The following is a 22,367-nucleotide window of genomic DNA, read 5'->3' as shown; positions in this document are numbered from 1 at the left end:
AGTAATTAAATAAAAATACAAAAGTTAAATTACTCTTTTCTTAAACTTCAATACTTTAAGCATTGAAAACGAAAAATATTTTATATTATTTCAATAAATTTAAGAATCCTAAATAATTATTATTTCTTACAGTAAAGTTTAATCATGTTAAACTGTTAAAAAAAATAACTGAATAAGATGAGAATAAAGACTTAGCACAGAAAAAGTTGAAAACTGCAATTATTTGCTTCATAATTAAAAAAAATATAGCAAAATATTACAGAACTTTCATAACGCCTCTGTTCTTAATGTCTTTACTGCACCCACGGGCAAAAATACGAACGTTTATTACGTAGCTTAATGATTCACTTAATTAAAAAACTTACTTTTTTCGTTTTTCGTTCTTAATTATTTCTCTTTTAACTTAAAAAACGTTTTCGAGAAAAAAAAACCTTAAATAAGGAAAGATTAAACGAATTGTAGAAAATGGCCTCCAGAAAAGAAAAAAAAAACTAGCAGTTACCAAGAATTGATGAAATCACGACGTCTGTCTTTCGAAAACTTGCGATTAAATACATTCGGTGAGAAAAAAAGAAAAGAAAAAGAAGACACAGAAGACAGTCTGGCGGGAATGGGGCGTTGGTAGCGCCCCCGTCTTGCGCTGAAGAGAAGGGGCGACACAAGAGAAGCATTTCTCACCAACGGTGGACGTATTACTTTTCGTTGTCTGTGTGCGCCCCAGCTACCGTTAGAGTTGATGATTGTCTTTCCTTAATTATTGGGTAAGCTGATTTGAATATTAAGTTTGTGATTTAAAAAAAAGAAAATATATTTTTGTAGTTTATAATTTCAATATTATATTTATGCTGCCGTCAAAATAACATTTATTTTACTGTAAAAATAACTTAAAGTGTAACTTATGCTTCTTCTTTTATTTCTATTAGTAACACCACTATACAGTAAAGGCTACTGACAACTTTAAATTCATTTTTCATTTCACTAAAAATATTTGATGACATCATAAATTTCAACTTCTTCTTGGAAAAATAAATTACAAACAAATATAAATTATTCATAATTATCACACAATTTTCAATTTAAGTCGCTATAAATATTTCAATCTATGCATTGTTCTCGACAGTTTCTTTTAAGAAAATAATTGCGTAAGAAAATCTGATTATATTGTACTATATTATCGAATTTTTTTTTATGCTAAGAAATTCAATAAAATATAGATCAAGATATTAAAAAATGAAACACCGGTGTACCTGTAAAAAATAAACTCAATTTTCATTGTTTTAATAAAACTTTTGATAAAAATTGCAGTACTATCCAATGAATTCAATTTTAAATTTCACATTCCTTATGAACTTACATTCACTTTTTTTTAAGGTGTATTGACGCGGGTGTAATAAACCAAATTTATTTTCTGAAGAAAACGAAACTAGTAATAACCTAATTAAACGAAACGTAAATTATTAACTTTAATATTTTTATAAAAATATCGGAAATTTTATGTATTACTCAAGATTATTTAAATATCTTTGATATGAAGAATCAAAAAAAAAATGCATGTCACAAAAAATTATAGCTATTTTCACTGTTACATAAAAAGTCAAGGGAAATTTTCTCCTTGAAGTGAGTGATAGTAAAGTTAAGTAAACAAAAAATCTGATATACAGTAATTTTTACAGTAATAATTACAATGAAATCACTGAAACTCTTTAGTTAAATAAATAATACAGTAAAAAGTACAGTGTAATATTTTTTTCGGCAGAAATGTATTTTAAGATAAAATGGATTTTAACTATACATTAAGCTATATATCCCTTCCCCGAATCCTCCCTATTCCTTCACTATATATTCTTTCACACTTTTTTTGTCCTATAATACGAAATAAATATAATTCATGATACATTTAATGTTTTAAAATATCTCAGATTGAACCATTTTATATATTTACATGCATATGCTCGGTTTAAAATACGGATTGTAGAAAAAGAAAATATTGGCTGTACATAATAAATTTTATTTCAAAATACCCGAAAATATTTTTTTAAAAAATCATAAGATATAAATTCTGTAAGTCTTCGATATTGCTGTAAACAATATATTGAGCGTCGGAGCGCCATACATCACAAAGCAATTTCAACTATTTACTGTTATAATAACTGGACTTAATTACATGGATTTAAATTTCACCAAATTGGTTTAAACATTCATCTGTCACGCTCTTAAACAATTCGAGAAAATACCCTTCAATGGGCAAACATATCTAAGGAATAATCCATCCAGCTTATTCACTTCATCCGAGCAATTAAAATGATTTATTACGCATCGCATTCCAGTTGCAGAATGCGCATCAGAGACTGTTCCAGTTTCTGCATCTCCTAATACTAAATCTGTGATTCAGATGAGAATTGATGGACGGTATTTAGTGTGAAATTTCACGGAATGTAGCCTCATGCAAATAGAATCTTCCCTTAAAGGTCCTTGTCATTCCAACAAAGACTGCAATGTCTTTGGGTGTCACCATTTCAACAATGAACGCTGTATATAGCTGCTTCATATCAAGGTTTAATTCTAAAGCTTAGGATGAACTAGAAGGCCTAAACGTTTGCTAGTGATCATTTAGTTAATCCTACCATGCTCAGAGCAGCCAATTTTTATGTTTTTGCTAGTGATTGTAAAACGTATAACAACTATTATTATTTATTTACTATTTAATTCCTTAATCTCGCAGAATTTTGGTCCCGCAGTGGACTGATCGTTAAGACACGGTTCCCAGCAGATCACCGAAGTCAAGCATCACTGGCTACGGTCAGTGTGCGGGTGGGTGACCACTTTGATCAGTCTGCGTAGGGACCGAGGGTGTGCGGTATTGGTCCTCTCTGAACTGTGCTACCGTAAAGTGCTCGACTTCGCGCGCAGGTCGTCGGGCTACCGAAGCGGGGGTGCCACCCCCCCGCAGAGGATCAAAATTGTGATGGCATGTCTTCGGATCATCCTCCGGGATGTTTCCCAGACCGTCGCCAATAGTCCATTGTGCAGCTCTAGTGCGACGTAAATGAACAACAAGAACAAGAACTCGCAGAATTTTGAGCTCATTTGTAAATAAAGAAATTTGCTCTACCTCTCTCTTTGTATATATATTGTACTATACTGCATTTTATAATAAAATAAAGGCAAAAAGGATAAAACAAAGAGAAATTAACGAAGAAAATTAAGAAAAATAAAATTAATAAATCAATAATAATTAATTAATTTAATTAATAAGTAATTAATAGTATTTTATTAATATTTTCTTCTTTTCTTTTAAAAAATCTTTATATTTCTTTCCATGTTTTCTCTATATTTCTCCATATTCCTCTATATTGGTACACTGTGCCAGTTACCTTTATAATTTATTTGCATTTATTATATCTTGCGTTTTATTTAGGCTTTTATAATACGTTTTTAAAATAAAGAATATAGTTCTAACGATTTGATACGTGATGTGTAAAGTCACCGAGCAGGAATGAAAGGTCAGGATAAAAATTGCCATCGAGTTGACATTGTGAACAACTGGTGCGGCTTTCAGTAAGTTGTTATGACTAAAACGGAAATGACCGATAGTCGGCCTATTTGCTAAAACCTGGGTTTTACGATAAACGGCAATTGTTTTAAAGTTATCAGGAATAGGATAAATATCATGTAATTTGGTTTGTTATTGATTTTTGCATTCCATAATGTACCAAGGATTTACAAATTCAAAGGTCATAAGGGGTTAGGAAATTACTATTTAAAATTTTGAATTGTTTTAGCTATAGTATCGACTATAATTCTTCGAGTATGCTGACATGTGAAGGCAGTCATATTAAGAACACATAACGGAGCAATATATTTTTATCATTGAGTCCATATCAGCACACCATGAACAGTTAGTGAGGACTTTTAGAATGTTTAGCGAATGAGAGCATTTTTTTCCAATATAATTTATGTGTGATTCGACCGTTAGTTTGGAATTAAAAATCAGTTCCAGGAATTTCCTTTCATCAGCAACTGAAATGGCTTTATTATTTAGCGTAATTTAAGGCGGAAGATGTAGTTTTTGTCTACTGTAAGAATGAACACACATTAAGTTTTTTGGCGAAAAGAAAACATGAAACTATTTTCTCATTTGCTCATATTAAAATTTTATTCTCAAATAGTAGCATTTGTCATCAAATGTGTATAATATTTGTAGATCGTAATGAAATCCGAAAATAACCTTCAAAGAATTCACCATTTATTGTTGCAAAGATTTAATTTAGGAAAAATACCGTTCAATTTCAATATGAAAAGAGTATCATACTTAAAACACTTCTTCAAGGAGGGAACACCTTATTCCTCAGGAAAATTCCGTAAAATTCATCACATAAAGGAAATTTTTCTTAACCGTAAAATTTCTATTAGATAAAAGGTTTGATAAAATAAAATATATTGCCACCTAATCCACTGTTAATAACCTGTTACCTTCATGTTCTGTCATTAAACCACTCCATGTGAAGGAAAATGGAAGGCATATGTTGATTTTTTTAGAAAGACATAAAAGATACGTTTGAAGTTTCATTTAGTTGTCCATGGTGCTTCGACCATTACGAGAGTCATTTTAGTATTGAAAAAGAAGAATATGGATTTCAAGTAAAAACACAAGAAGCCGATTCATCATTTTTTCAAAAGTTTTCAAATACAGCTTGTAAAAGCAATAGGCCAGTAACTTATGTTTTCCGGATTTTATCAAGGTCTTAGAAAGGAAATCACATAGGCGGTTGGCCAGTTTTCTGAGAAAAGTCTTTCTATTCATATCCGATTTTTAACATGAAATTTTTTAATAAATGTTTCATATTTTTTTCCAATAATTTTACTGAATAAGCAATAAATCGATAGAAAAAATGTCAGAGAAAATTAAAATATTAAATCAGATATACCTTAAATATTAAATCGGAAAAAATGAAAATTCGGAAAAATATATATTCCCGTTTTCACCAGTTTCAATTGACACAAAAGTTTAAGAACAAATAAAAATGTTTGCACAAAAAAAAGAAAATATTTAATTTTAATAATTGATTTAATAAACCGTTTTTTACTCACAAGAACAAGCAGATTTATACAAAAAAAATTTATATTTTCTTGATCAATATACAACCTTGATGTTTTATTGGTTGAATATTGATCAATCTGTATATTGATCTTGGTATATTGATCAATATATATTGATCTTGGTTGCAGAATTGATCAGTACTGTTTTCCGTTCTCGTATACAGCTTGTAATACGATACATCACATACTCCAAGCATTTTCGATGGGCTTATATCAGAGCTAAGTGCAGGTAATTTTAAAATTGCTATATTTTTAAGTTCTAAGCCATTGATTTCATAACCATAGATTCATAAATACTAGCATTGTCTTCTTGAAAACACATTTCAGCCTTCTTAATATATCTCTGAACGGTACTAGATAGCTACTTTCTATGCTTTGAGAGTCAAATAAGTTTCCACGACCATTCTGAGTTTTCACTAACGTTAAACTTGTTTGTCCATTGAATTCGAAGAAACTCCAAATCGAAAGTAAAGATCCGCCATTTTGTCTGCTAAATATGTCGCTTCGTCCTTCTCTTAGATTATTCCAATAATAACAATTGTCTTCCAGAACAATAAATTACATTGTTTTTTCATCACTGAACTGCAACATTATAACATTTATAGCCGTATGACATGACTTAGCGGGTCCAATCTAGTCTCGCTTGTTTCTGATGCAATTTCAGACAAGGAATTCGACTCTTCTTCGCCTTCTGATGTACCCAGTGTCCTGAGTTTGTTGAGGAATGAGATCTTTTAAAAATATATATGATATTTGATGGCGTGAATGAATTTTGAAACAATATTTGATTTTTGATGCCTTGTGGGGATTTTATTATAGACTATGTCAACCTTCATCTATCAAAGGGTACCTCATGATAGAATCAAGTTAACATGTCTTATATACTAGTGAATTGGTATTTAATATTTATAGTGGTAGTTACGCCACATTACTCCCCTTCCAGAATTTTAACTGTGATAGAATTCGATGAACAATTACCACTAGTTGATTAATGCTGTTTATTTATTAATTTCAATTTTTGCTCATTATATATTTTTTTTTCTTCCAAGCATTTTGCTTGTTATTTTATTTTTTTTTAAATAGCTTTTTGCTATTTTTTCCCATCATTTTTTTATAGCTTTTCGCTATTATTATTTTTTTTCTAGCATTTCGCTCATTATTATTTATTAACCGGGAGACTTTATTTACTTCACCGGATTTCTTTTTCATTTCATTTTTTTTTTTTAGCAGTATATTTTTTTAAGCAAATCAACTGTTTAATGTGGATTCATCCATCAATATTGACAATTTCTTATCACGTCCGTAGGTCACCAATGTGGGGATTTTATTATAGACTATGTCAACCTTCATCTATCAAAAGGTACCTCATGATAGAAGCAAGTTAACATGTCTTATATACTAGTGAATTGGTATTTAATATTTATAGTGGTAGTTACTCCACAGCCTCTGTTAAACGAGTTTGGCTGGAAGCTGATTTTTCAATTTTTATATATTTTTAAAAGTTATCTTTCGTCACATTTCATATCATAATCGTGTTTTGTAGTTCTTACCATGGACTAAAACTCTGCATATATCACGTTTTGAGCGAGTTATATAAATTAAAATTCTCCTTGCGAATAAAATTTAAAAGTATCCTCAAGGATTCAAAAACCACTGCTGAAATGTAACAACTTTTAAACTTAGCGTTACGGGTTAAGTATCTGAATTTATCTACTTTTGGGACAAGTAAAATTTTAATTCCATTATTTGTTCTGTTTTAATTTTCAGCTATTGCTTTTCTTTTTCTTGAAATCTTGTCGTATCTGTTTATTACACTTATAGTAAAATGATTGAAGAAAAATTTGTATCATTTTGAAATTTCTAGAAAAATTTAGAAATGATTATGTGAATAATGTATTTCCATTTCTTATTTTAGTGTATAATTTTTTTAAAAATAATAAACTTAAAACAAATTTTCAAGGAATTCACCACACTTCTATGATAATTCCTTCTAATTTAATTCAAACTCTAAAAATTTATTTGCAAGTGTTTTAATTTTAATAGAAATAAGTATATCATTGATTCCGGGAAACCTTTGCATCACGTTGTGTCTACAAAACTACATAAATATCCGTATTGATTCCTTTTGCTGTCAGTTTCAATTCAGAAATAGCACCTTTAGCCCCTTTGGGGTAAAATAGCTTGAAATATGTAATGCTTGTTATATCGCGAACTAGTGTTCATTCATATTTAGATTTGAATGCTAAGGCAAGTTGAGTTGCTTTGTATCCTATCTCACACAAATTTAATACTCGGATTTTAGAAGATAGAAATTATGTTGCGTTTTGTTATGTTATAGTTATGATTTACTGGGTGAAATTCAATCTTGCAATTATTTTATGTGTGCAATGGTAACATATAGAATAAGTTCCAAAATATACAATACACATTGACAATATTATATTGGACCTTATATTCTTCACTAAAACTTAAATTTAAATAATTCCATTGATATTATATACAAGATAAACATTTGATATAGTTAAATTTTTTTGATGAAATACAAAATTATAATGTTTGAAATAAATATTTATTTTCACACAAAAGCAATTTATGAATAAGTGGGTTTAAATAACTAGTAATTTTTACTTTTCTTTTTTTTCTATTTTTAAAGCTGATTTAGAGATTAATAATGATTTATTATAGATATATGAATGATTGAAATTTAAAACTAATGTTGCTAATTCAAGCGTTTATAATAATTGTGTATTATATTGAAGTCTGAATTTGGGAACTTGAAGGTTTAATTTAACTTTTGATTGGAATTTTACATATACTGATATTTTTTAGGTTGAAACGTATACAAATTAAGTTGAAAGTGTAGAGTTTATTTGGAAATGTCATTAAAAAAGTATTTGTATTTATTTTAAATGCAATTACTAATTGCTTTTTAGTTTGTTAAAATGAATGAATCAGTTCGAGTTTTGGTTTTCACATTTGTGGATGGTTTTGCAACACGAACACTATGAGACAACAATTTTAAATCTTAAAGGAAAAGGAAAAAAATATATAGTTTCATATTTGATGCTTTGTCTGTGACATGAACATTTTTTTTTCTAATGGCAGGCACTGAATTTGAATCTTTGCCTATACTATGCCAGAATTGTTGCTCATTTCGCGTTACCCAGTAGGCACCTGTGAACCAAAGTCACGGAGGCGAGCAACATTGCCCACGCCACACTGCCGCAAACCCGTTTATAGGGTGGGCCACATTCACACATCACACGCACACACACAACAGAGGACAGCACAAAGGGAGAGAGAAACATCCATGCCCAGAGCGGGATTCGAACCCGCAGCCTATGGCTTCGCAGTCAGGCACGCTAACCGCTCGGCCACCAGGCCTGCTGCGACGTGAACATAATTGAGTGTAGAGTTTGCCGAAACAAGAGCAGTAATCGTTAAGCAAAGACAGCTTTATATTTTCAACAATCTTATGCTATGTTTGAAGCAAAAAAATTAATTAAATAGTTCATGGTAGTGATGCAAAAGCCAATAACGTTTAGGAAATATAATTGGTTTGGCGTGGGATCCGCATTTAATTAAAACGAAACTCAGAGTCGAGTGGATGAGTTTAGTAATTCCTCAACGGAAAGCGTTGGAAAATATAAGGTTCTTAATTGCTAGCTACATTGAAATGTCTTACGTACTGGTAGAGTATCTAAGACTCTAATTTGATAATTTCAAAATAATTATTGTCATTATTGTTGTTGTTGTTCTTACTTTACGTCGCACTAGAGCTGCACAATGGGCTATTGGCGACGGTCTGGGAAACATCCCGGAGGATGATCCGAAGACATGCCATCACAATTTTGATCCTCTGCGGAAGGGATGGCACCCCCGCTTCGGTAGCCCGACGACCTGCGCGCGAAGTCGAGCACTTTGCGGTAGCACAGTTTAACGAGGACCAATACCGCACACCCTCGGTCCCTACGCAGACTGATCCAAGTGGTCACCCACCCGCACACTGACCGTAGCTAGTGATGCTTGACTTCGGTGATCTGCTGGGAACCGTGTCTTAACGATCAGTCCACTGCGGGACTATTGTCATTACGACTTCTGTAGTTTTACTTCAAATATTTTTGAACTTTCACTCTTGCTACTGAAAGAAAAAATATTGCAAGTATAAGAAAGTTTTTTTTTTTTTGCCTTTTTCTTTTTTTATATACTGTCCAACGTTTTAAGCTTTCACTCAAAAATTTAAATTTTACTTTGAGCTCACACTCCAAAATGAACATCTGAAATAGACAATCTCAAATAGTTTAGTAGACTCTCTGGAGAGAATAGCGTGGTCGTCAATGTATAGAATTGCTAAAAAGAGGTTGAGATCTTTGACTGAACCAGAAACCTTTGGGCTCATAGCAGGTTCCTATAAAACCACCATGGTAAAAGTGAAGGTGAGCTAGGGAGCTTCATAAAACCGTAGTGAAAAAAGCGTATCGTTACGATTACCTTTTACAAAGCAGGTACCGTGAATTAAAACAACATAAGCAAGCTTCGCACACGAAATGTTTCTTCTTATATCATCAGGAGAAACTAATCTTTGGCAAAAAACGAGAATAATATTAAAATGCTTAAAATGTTATTGATTTTTCGATTACGTGCTTAATCTGCTTGTTTAAGGATGTGCACTTTATGTGATTTTACGGAAAATGTGGGTGGTTTTAAAAAAATAGAAATTGTCTGAAGGAATGTTAAAAATATTTTTATTTTTTAGTTTTTTGCTTCTTTAGATAATTTATATATATAAGTTNATATATATAGTAGACAGACTCACAGTGATCTGCATTATGGAAAGCTGACCAAAATTTGAAAGGTTATTCATTTCTTTTCATCATTACTACATTTCGATGTTTATATTTATAGAACAATGTAATCACAAAAAATATGTTTTTTTTGTATATATATAAAAAAGAAACTTTTTTGTCAGCATGAACGAAGAAAAAACAACGAAGTTAACAAATTTGAAAGTTTTGACAGCAAAATTATTACTTGTCTTTTTTTTTAAAACTTATTAAAATATTATGTTTAGTTGTGTAAATTGTAAAATTGAAAAATGATGAGAGCAAATGAAAGTTTCAAAATTGTGTGAGGAAATTGTAAAGAAACGTTTATACAATGAAAATAAATTGGTTGCGCATATTTGCACGGAAAAAGTTAAAAGTCAAAATGTAAAACTATTCAGCGTGAGTTTTACTCGAACATTGCATTACTATCGGTAAACTCTGATACAGTTAACATATATTGGATTGACAGTGGTCTGAATCTAAAAACAGCGAAGAAAAAAGTTATTAAAATACCTATATAATTATATTGCCACAAAACACTTCTATTGGTTTTTTTCGATCTACGTAATAAGCTGACTTTAGATTTTTTCACAAATAGGAAAAAGGAAACAAAAATGAATTGGGAATTTTAACAACGACATTTTTGCTAAAAAGTATTACTTATTTATTTATTTTATGATTATTTTGTTTAAGTATTGTGTTTAACAATGCAGAAATGTAAGTAGCAAGTAAAAATTGCATTTTGCTTGCTCATATTGACAAGGATTTATTTTAATTTATGAATTTTTAGAAACTTCCCTATATTAAACAAAATGGTAAATATTGGGACTTAATTAAACATTATTCTTGTGCAGAAATGTAAATACAATAGCAAATAAAAATAATTTGCTGCTCATGAATACGCTGAAAAAATAAAAATAAAATGTTATATATATACTCAGTGTGTTTGACTCGAGTTGCACTTGTGCAGTTAAAACTTGTATATACAGTGATGAATATAGCGTGATGAATAGTTTCAGTAATTAGAAAGAAAATTTCAAGGAAGTTTCTCAAACATTTGTACCTGATATGCTTAAATCAATTACGGTTAACCCGATTTCTTAGGAAAGCTTAATTCAAAATAATATTTCACCCTCTTTTATTTATTTTTATGAAATTTGGTTTTGGTTTCACTAAATTAAAGAATAAATTTCAAAACTTTAGCCCTTTTTACTATTATCATACTTGATGACTTTAAAAATTATTAGTGACACGATATATCTATGTAGCACAATTTGTGAATAATGAAATTTCAATCTAGTGCGAATTGAAAAAGCTAATGAAAGATAATTCATTAGAAGCGGAGTAAGCTCTATACATTAAAATTATTATTTGTCAGTAAAAAAAAATGCCTTCAAATAGTGTAGATAGAACTAAAAATCTGTAAATTGTTTTTCAGCCCAACAAAATAATATTACGGTGGAGAAGATTTTATTATATATGCATAAAATGTATCGCAAAATTTATTGTTAATGCAATAAACAAAGTTATTCAAAAGTCTTGTTGTCATTCCAACTAATACATCTTAAGACTAAATGTGAGCATGAATGTTGAATGAATGTGTATATCTGAAAAATGTGTTTGGTTTACATTTTCGATAATTTACAAATAGAAAGTCAGATGTGACTAGAGAGATCCGAATTTAAATGCATTATTTATTAAGTTATTTATAATGCGCTTTGGTTGAAATACTAGTAATGGCGGTTATGGAATTAAATGGCCTTCCAGACGAGGAACCCAGATTTATCTCAAAGGCATAATAATAAATTTAATTAATTATGAATTATGATTTGGTTTGAATAAGAATAGGAAATCTAGATGAGGTGAAATATATATAAGTGCATTTAACGCTATAGATCCAAATTTATTATTTTGGTTCCTATTTGCAGGAATTTGTACAATTAGTAAAAAAAATTCAACAAACATAAACATTTGCGAACAAATATAGGATTTGAGTTAAAACGTACTATGACTACGTGGGATATTTTAAGATCGAAATAGTTAGTATTTGAGTTGAAAAACTTACATTTTAGGAGTTAATTTAGTTTTTTCTACCGAAAGAATTCCTGCCTTATACTGAGCGAAATATTATGAACCATCATAATCTTAAACCAAAAGTTAAAAGGGAAGGAAACTGCTAACAAACATAGGTAGGGGACATCTTGTATTCATCCATTTATTTATATTAGAACTATTAAATAATTATTATCATTTATGTGATAATTTTAATAAATAAATTACCGTAAAATACTCATTTTGGTTATAAATATTTAATTAATTATATCAATCTTTTGACAGCTATGTTTTCCTTTAAATTAAAGGTAATATAAATTATTTATTGTTAAAGTGAGTGACATCCATGATACTAAATTGTCTTCAAAATTGTTGGTAATATAAAATAATTATTACTAAATTGAGTAGCATTTAAATGAGTACGATATCTACTACCCTAATTTCTATTATAAACATACGAATAGATTGTTAATCGTATACAGTTATATACCTCAGTGGTGATTGCTTTTTCAAAAGAGGAATTCTATGTTCCTAATTGTCTCGTATAACTCAAATATTTACCAAAACGCTTACTCTTCATATGATTTCAGCTGCCAGAGTAAATATGTTTAAATGAACGTAAATATTTAATCATATTTTAAATCGTATTTCTTTATGTCTCTAAACCCACACACAAACAAGCCCTACATTACATTTAACTCAACTATGAGGGGAGATTTTATTTAAGCATCAATGTATTTAAAGCGAAGAGCTGATTTGGTTGTATAAACACTATGGAGCATTCAAAACTATTTATATTAGTTAAGCAATGTTTACGTAGATTAAATTAGAGTGCAATTAGAAAAAATGCGTTTTATGTTTGAATGAAACAGTGTTTTAAAGCGTAATTTTTTATCTGAACTGCATTGTGTTAAGATATCTACCGCCGTTGAACCACTCCATCATTATGAAAAGAACACTCTTGTTATCATTTTTAATGAAAAATTTAACGAAATGACGACTGTAAAAAAATGGTTTTCTTATAAATGCAAATACATGCTGCATTCGTTGTAAAACATTGCAACTAAAGAAGCATTTTTTTGGGAATGCACAATAGATTAACCCTAGATTTGTTATTGATAGGTAAAATATTGTATGAATTTAAATTCATACCATTGCAAAAGTTTTGATACGAAGTACTGCCGTTCAATTTCAGCGATCTATCTCAGATATTTATATGAATGTTTTAGTCACTAAAGAAAGATTATTTATTTACAGAAATAATTTTTGTTTATATGTGATTACTGAAAAAGACGCAATAGAAAGACCTATTTGCTGAGAAATGTATTATTTGAAAGTGACATAGCTATTGAAAATTTTTTAAACCGGATAAATATTTAATTATTTCTATTTTGATTGTTAATTTAATTAAAAATATCAACTTATATTAGTAGATTGGTCAATCTAGAGTTATGGCAGGTACAACAAGATTTATCATAGATTGTGAATGCAAGGCATTCAAGTTTATTCTATACGAGTTGTTTACAAAACGATTTTTTAACGAGTTGTTTCATAACATTACGTCGCGAACGTTTAAACTCTATATTTGATTTATTGATGCTAAATTTTTCAAATATTTTCAACAGATTAGATTAACTTTTCTTAAGGGAAAATATTGATGTGTTGCATTTAATTCTACATTTATGTTTCCTCTTGGGTTGAAAATTAGAAAGCAAGGATAAAAATATGCATTTTATATAAAATATTCCTGAAATTACAATTTTTATCAAAGCTATAATGTTTTGAATTTTTACTATCAATAATTTACGAATTTTGAATGCCAAAAATGAACTCGAAGCAGAGTATTAATACTTATTGCTTCACATAGTTTATGATAATATCTTAAATATATTTAAATTAAAATTTAATTTAATTTTATCATTTTTATTGATTACTATTTTTAAATAAAAATATTAAAAGAGACACAAAAAAGTTTAAAAGAACGAAAATCTTCTTATATAGTTGCTGTGTTTATGGTTTGGCAAAAGCGTCAGATTAACATTTCCTAGATAAGAGATTTACTGTCGCACGGGACACCAAAACAGAACAATAAAATGTTTAAAAAGTCCAAACGCTGTGATTACTTATTTTCCCTACTGTGCAGTTTTTACTCACTACGTCGGGCTGCTAAATTGAAACACGAAATGCAAATGGTCTTCATGCTAACAAAATTAAACTAATCAATAGTATTACAACTATGTCTAACAGAAAAATTGGGTTCGTGGACTAATTCTAGGAACGTAAATCCCCTCTGTGATTACTCTTCCCTTTTCAATTAATAAGTTAGTATTTTAATTTATACTATAATGCAATAAATTATTCAATTATCGAATGACTAAACAATGTTCAATCGAAATTCATAAAATGGTAAATTTTAATGGTTTGTTTGTTAATCTTGCGCAAATGTATTTTATTGGTTACAATTTACCTGCACAGAAAATCTAGATTTTCATTCTTTCGTGACGCAAATTGAAATCAAAAACTGAAAAGACATAATCATATACGAAAACCAAAATTTTTCTTTCTCTTCGAATGCGTTATGACACTTTTTTCGAACCCGCATTTGTACCAGAATAGATCCTGAAATACATTTGCATAAGATGAACAAACATCGAAAAAATACGAGAGTCCCGGTTTAAATCATTGCTTTTCCAGACCGTCATCAGAATATAACTGAAACTGTACAGCTGCATGCATCTGTGAGAGAAAGGAAAGAAACATTAAAAAACAAGTAAACAAGAAAGGCATGGAAAATAAATTTTTCAAAAAAATGCACTCATGCAGCCCTAGGCAATGGCATTTCTCCAAAAAGTGTTCAACAATAAATTGGAGGGAAAAAATGAAGATTGGAACTAAACTAAAATGAGTTTAGCATAAAAAAAATACCAATGCTAGGCAGTATATTTATATATTTTGAAAACTTATAAATCAAAATTTAATTCATCGTTCTTGCAAGTTTTTTGACCTCAATTTATTTTATTTCTTTTGTTTGCTTTAAATCATTTCAAAAATGCTTCTTTATGTAGGGACTATTTTTATTCGTAATATATATGGTTTGCAGCGCTTAAAATTATGATGCATGTTTGCTATTTTACTGCATAATTGCGTTGTTTTTTTACTTAAATTTTGTAAAATAAAGATCTCGTTAGGACTTAAATTTGCAATAAACAAATTAATTTTTCGTGGCAAAAATTGGACCACAAATTAAAATGATTCTCTCACCACAACAAATTTCATCTCTGTAGTTGCTTTTCAGAGGATTACAGATCAATGAATTGTATCCGCCCCCTTCATTTTAACTGTTAATAAATGTCGAATAAAATCCTGAATGATAATTTTTTTCTTTTTCGTCGTACTCCATGTACATTCTTCTACAACCCATGGTAATTTCAAATTTTTAAATCTTACGGATTTTGCGCAACAAAAGATAATGAAACGTGACAGAAAAAAGGGAGAAAAATTTCACAGAAAAGCACTTAAAATTGACGAATAACGACTTTCAAACGAATTAGAATTTCGAAAAAAAAAACTCTATATTAAGCTCAGAAACAAATATTGCGCCCCTTCACCATAGAAAATTTCAATTCTGTAGTTGTCTTAATATGGCCCGCAGAGCTGCCCGAATGGTATTTCTTATTTCAAATTTGACAATAACTAATTCTTGATCTAATTATCAACTTCCATCTTACTCACTGTACATTTTTTTTACAATCCATTATAATTTCAAGTCTTTAATCTTTTTAGTTTTGCGAAGAAAGAAAAAATACGATGTTAAGTTAAACATTCAAAACACAGGCGGAGTCTGGAACATTTCGACTTTTTTAATAAAGAGAGTAATTTCGCAAGTATAAACATGTACTAGGTTGTAATCTGTACTAACTAATATTTTCTTATGGAAACGAAATTATCAGTTGTTCAGTGCAAAGTTTACATATTTTAATCAATTTTTATTTGACGTATTATCAAAACAACTAAGATGAGCATGGAAGGATATTTTACAAAAAATTTTAAATTTTACAAGAAAAAAACAAAACAATACACGTTACGTATTTTGCTTAAAGTACTTGAATTTTGAGAAACTTTGTGTTATTTAGTTTCAAAATTTTGTGTTATTTAGCTTCAAAAATGATTGAAATAGTTGAGTTTTCGTGAAAGTTTTGAAATACCAAGCTGATATTATTATTTGCATAGCCAGTCACATTTGACAGATGCTCTACACCAGCATAGAGATTTCTTGCTAAGTATTGAAGAACCAATCATTGAAATGAATCAAAATTCAAACCTTACAATTTCGACAAGATTTTGTGTATTGATATTAAAAAATGTTTAATCTATTAAAAATGTACTAAAGTGTTGTCCAATTGTATTTTTTCAAGTTTTACGTCAATGATAATTCCGAAAGCTACATTCTACAATATTAAGAAATAGAGCTTTGGTAGGTCATAAGATAGAGCGTAAGCCTCCCACGATTTCGAATCCTTGCAAAATCTGGCTAATGCGAATTCCGCAGCCGGCTCGCACCGACCACAGAGCTGACATAAAAATATCCTCAATGGTAGATGTATCATGGGTTAAAGTCGCCTTTCCGTCAGGCCAACCATGGAATGTTTTCGTGGTTTTCCTCTCCATGTAACGCAAAGGTGAAACAGCTCCATTTAAAAGTCCTCCACTGGAGCAAATTTATCCCAATACTTGTGATCTTGGATTGGGTTCAAATTTACAAAGTTACGGGGTTGAAAATTGGTAGTCGCAAACTCAAAATTGGGTCTGTTGTTTAACGGCAGTCATAAAGCTAAATATTAAGAAATGAAGTCGTTGCGGTTCATGTTATAGAGCACTTACCTCCCTGTGAGGTCACCCAGGTTTAAATTCCAGTGGTGTCTGGATGATACGAATTCTGCTCCCGGCTCGCACTCACCACGGTGCTGCCTTCAAATACCCTCTGTGGTTGACGGTTCATTGATTAGAATCCTCTTGTCGTCGGGCTAACCGTGGATTTAATTTCCAGGTAAAGTAAATGCAGGTTGTTTCATCAAAAAGATCTCCACGAAGGCTAGTTTGTACCAATACGTAGTACCCTTGTCTTCTGGGCTTGAATTCAAAATTACACTGCTACTGAATTGAACATCAATAAACTCAGAATTGTGTCGTCTGCTCAGTACTGATTACAGAAAAATATTAAGAAATAAAATTTCATTTTAAGTTTTAAAAAAAAATCAAACATTTAATATCTTCACTACAATAAAAATATTAAAAAGTTATATTTCCTTTTTCTGTACTGATTACAGAAAAATATTAAGAAATAAAATTTCATTTTAAGTTTTAAAAAAAAATCAAACATTTAATATCTTCACTACAATAAAAATATTAAAAAGTTATATTTCCTTTTTCACTTTTTGAGGACATTAAAATCGATCCGACAAAATTTATAACTTTATACTCTAAAAGAAAAATTTCAAGAAGCTCTTATATTTGCATACTTATTATAATTTAAGATATATTTATTTAAACTACACATTTAAAATGTTTTGACAGATATTATTTTTTTAAAAATATTAATCAAATAATTAATTCCGATGTCTGATTAAAGTAAAGGAGAAGCAAAAAAATTTATCCTTGCATAAAACTGGGACGAAAAAATTTGAAAAGGAAGATATATCTTAGCCAACGAAGATAAATTTTAGCACTTAAATAAATTAGAAGACGAATTTCCGGGAGGGAAGTTTTTCCACATGTTTTCTCTGACAATTTGCATAATACATCTCTTCCGTTTATTTATTTATCCCGATTTATTTTTTTACATGCAAAGGTTCGTCTTTTGGAATTAAAAAAACTAATAATAATAATTCACCCAGTAACTGGTTAATTTTTTTTACAAATCAAATTATCCTTTTTCGCATTAAATCATAAATAGTCTCCTTCACAAATGAATGGTTATAGAATAAATTTCGTGTACAAGAATTATTGAAGTAACAAGATGTGAAATAGCAAATTTGTTTTGATATATTTTACCGTTATTTAAAAATACATGCTTGCAAAACATGTTAAATTGTTTCTTAAAAGCCAATTTATGCATCTTTATATCATAAAATAACAAAATTTGTCTACTGAACCTACAATTTCTTACACATGACTTTCTTAAAAAAAACTCTTAATTTATTTGAAATATAATAACAAAACTGTAAGAAATATTATATAATTACACAATATGTTCGTAGTTCATACTTTTATTTTTCACAAAAATAATTTAAATAGAGTTAGTGTGGTATTATATCGCACAAAAGTTACGATACTACTCATTCTTAAAATTTTAAATTTTTAGATAACGATTGTTAAACAATACAGGATAAAAAAAATCAAAAATGCACGAATAAAATATTTAAAAAAAAGGAATTAAATGAGAATTACTTTTTAATATTCCTTTCTTCTCAATATCATAAAAAAATCAATTAAAGTTTGTTTTTAAATACATCATTTCATTTCCCGCGTGCTTAACTTTTACGAGCTTGGATATCTTTTACTTTTCTTATTGATAACCACATTTATTTTTTTAACTCAGAGATTTAGTTTTTCATTCCATTGTAATAAAATTTGAACCTAGACATTCACATCGATGATCATTTCAGCTTTACCACCAAGCTTGTTTTTTCAAACTGTTATTTACTATTCGATAACTAAAAAAACACATTAAATAATTTTTGTTAAAAAAAGATGATTTAAAAAAAATGTAAAATGCTAATAATATTGCTTTGCAGTTCTATTTTTCTATTTTGCATTAATCATTTCAATTGCATAACATTTATTATGTTTTTTTAACATAAATTTAAATATAAACGTAAATTTAACTGATTAAAAGTAAACATAACTTATTAAACAACTAACTAAACCAAACTTTTTCACAGTTTGAAAAATGGAAAACTGTATTTAAAATTATTGTAAGGTTTATCATAAAATGTTATATAAAAAATTAATAGCATGCAATTACTTTACATTAAAATAAGGAAACAACGTTTTTATTTCAGATATTAATTTTTATTATAATTGAAATAAAAATGCTTATAATAACAGGCAATAATATTAGGAACGAGTTTAAAATAAATAATACATATAATTACCTTCAAACTAGGAATAAACAAATAATAAGTAAACTAAGCTATCATTCTTTTATAACTTTAGACTGATAACAGCCAAATAAATCTGTATCGTTTTTGTGTCTTGAAAATCATGTTCAATGAGAATGCCTGAAACGGACGTATTGAGATCTATCGTCTATTACTCTACTGAGATCTATCGGATCTATAGATAAATAATTTTCCTACAACAGGCTCTTAATTACTGAAACAATAATTTATAGGTTTTATTTTTTGTTTACAACCAAACCACTGCTGAAGCTGTCTTGTTTTTGCAATTATAGTTATTTAAACAAATTATATTTTATACCTTAATCATTAATTCAATTTTAGCTTAAATTAAAGTTCAGTCAAAGTTCAATATTTGATCTTACTACTATAAACTAATAAAATGTTATGGTTGTCAGCATTATTATTAAGTTTGCTTAGTAAAGAAACCAGTGTTCGAACTTACTTTTATAACACAGTCTAGTATTAACGTTCCTTTAGTTAACTAAAGTCAAGTAAAAGTTAGTCAATATAAAATAAAGTATAGTATATAGATATTACGAATTCGAATTTGTATAACATAGATTTATCAAGTGAAATTTTTATTGTAAGCTTAAAACTTTGGATATTTTATTCATCTTTCAAGTTGAATTCAAGATTAAAAAAATAATATATTGACATTTAGAATTACATTTTTTTAAAGTCTTCGTATTCTTCAGTTTCGATATTATTGAGAATAAAAGTTAAGATGAGAAGTGAAATTAATTTTTTCCTTATTTTCCGATAAAAAAAATTACCATTATTACTTGGATTCGAATTAAAGAAATCTTATTTAATTAGTCCTATGGCTGAGACAGAAGCAATTGATATTTTCTTCGCAAATTTTATCGATAGTTACATATTAATATCGATATTAATCTTCGCTTGAACACCAGAAGGCACCACATACACTTTCATAAGCTTCGCTCAGTTGAAGAAAGTTTTAGCTTATGCTAGAATCGATTACCACTTTTCGCACCGATGGCCAGTGTGTTGCCTATCGATTGCCAATCGTCTTCTTTTAAACTCAAGTAGCGTCGTTTTCCTTCCCTAATTATTACCATCGATCGCCCCATTCCATGAGCTGTTCATTTCCACTTCGGGAACTTTCGAATAAACCGAGAAAGAGCCTAAGCTAAAGTCAACAAACCATCTCTTTTTCAACCATTGCTGACTAGACGATAAATTACATACATCTCTTAGAAAAAAAGAAAAGTTTTGGTGAACTTTACATTGTGTGTGTGTTTTTTTTTCTGTTAAAAGAGATGGCAAAAAATATGAATTAAAACTGCCTTCATCTTTTTTATCTATTATCAGAAAGAATTTTATTTGAACTCTTTGATTTACAATTATAATCTTCCCTAGAGAAAAATAGATGGCCAAAAATTTCGGAAAGATGAACGTTAGCCGAAATTATTTTTTAATTGGAATTTTAAATACTGTATTTAAGTAGTCTGGGTAAATTTTTTTTAGTCCTTACATTATATATATATTTATATATATTGGAATGTTTTACCATTTATTAGGTAAATAATACTTGTTTTCGAATCTTTCGCGAAACATTTAAAAAATATGAAAATTAAGAGTTAAAACTTTAAATAACTTATTAATTATGTAAATATTAGCATTGTTCTTATCGAATAAAACTGAAAATATCAAAACCTTAATTTATTTTCTAAAAGTTTTGCTATTGACATTTAAAAAATGTATAATTTTGAAATTTCATATTTTTGCAATAATTAAATTATTTTTCAGCACTTTAAGTAATGAAACACTTCTATTCAAGTAAAGAATCGGTTCAATCTGTGCTGCATATAAATGATGCTGAACAAAGTTAAAAGAGTTCAAATAATACCACACACACAGAAGAGCATTTTTGTTTGTGTGGCATAATTTTTTCAATTATAACGTTGATTCGTTTTATTGAACTCTCTACATTTTCAAAATTCTTTGTGCCTCATAATTGAAAAACCTTCAAAAACTTAACGCTAAATTTATTTACTTTTTCAAAGGTTTGAAACAGTCTATCTATATTAAAACACTGATGCGCATATAAGAACAAATGCGCAGTTAAATAATTGAGTACTTGCACCTTGAGAGGAAATGAAGTGATTATGCCTAACCATGTTAGTTATATCGAATTTAAATTGATACTTGTAAGCTACTTCACGCGTGTGTGGCGAATCTGGTTAGCTTCTGGCAACGCCATGTACATTGGCAAATGCCTTAATTTACCTACGATGATGTCACGTGTAGATGTCCATTTAAAGACAATACTTTTTCACGTTGACAACAAAGGTCTGAAAAAGGAAATATTAAGAAAACGCTACACGAGGGAAGCTTTTCAGAGCAAATTCTGTTTCACCTCCAAAACTAATTTAAGATACAGAAAAAAGTTAGTTCTGACAAACATTGAATACGCCATGGCGTTTGAATTGCTGAAAAATAAAATTAAAAATGCAAGGAAATTATTGTAAGAGAACTTTCCCAATATGTAATCCTAAGTTAAGCTTTCAGATTTTGTTTCCATTTTGATATTTTGAAAATTTCTGTACTTACAGTCGGACTTCTATATAACGAACTACCATTTTGCAAATTTCTCTATTTTGCGAATTTTATCGGGACCAAGAACATTTTGGAAATTGTTTCTTAAAATAACTTCCAAATAGCGAAGTGAATTTTCTATTTAACGAACTTTTCTTTGAGATCCACTTTCCCTATTTCCCAAAATATTTCAGAACATTTTAAACTTGTTAACGCATTTTATGGGGGAAATAACCTTGAATTGAATTTCGAAGCCACTTAACTTTTAGAGAAAGCAGTAAAATCACTTTCCCTTTTTGTTCGCATTTCAAGCGACAAAATTGAAGGATTTTATCAGTAGCAATTAAACTTAAGAAAGCATGCGGCAATGTATGTTTAAAATTACTTTTATAATAAATGCAGCTACAATTTTATGCATAAATTCAGCTTTTTTTAGTTGAAAAGGCAACTAGCATGATTGTGTAACACTAGATAATGTTTTACTCTCTTCTTGCTTTCCATGCAGATTTCTTTTACGATTAAGATTTATAAAATAAATAGCAGATACTACTTTACAATATAAAGATGTATCCATTGCTATTTTAATTATGTCTTGTGTTTATGAATTTGAAACCTGTTTTGTGTCGTTTAAGTATTTCAAAAGATGATT

At 29.1% G+C, this 22,367-nt stretch overlaps 1 protein-coding gene across 1 annotated transcript in view; it reads left to right on the top strand.

Moving 5' to 3' along the window:
* Positions 1–637: 637 nt before the first annotated feature.
* LOC107439320 (carboxylesterase) overlaps positions 638–22,367 on the top strand; it is a 79,207-nt gene continuing 57,477 nt past the window's right edge. The window contains exon 1 of the mRNA XM_043042697.2: positions 638–761. The gene's annotated coding sequence lies outside the window, so the exon portion shown is untranslated. The remainder of the gene's footprint in view (positions 762–22,367) is intronic.

This window comes from Parasteatoda tepidariorum, chromosome 7, assembly GCF_043381705.1.
Source record: "Parasteatoda tepidariorum isolate YZ-2023 chromosome 7, CAS_Ptep_4.0, whole genome shotgun sequence".
Classification (NCBI taxonomy): domain Eukaryota; kingdom Metazoa; phylum Arthropoda; class Arachnida; order Araneae; family Theridiidae; genus Parasteatoda; species Parasteatoda tepidariorum.
This window is presented reverse-complemented; position numbering and strand designations above follow the sequence as displayed.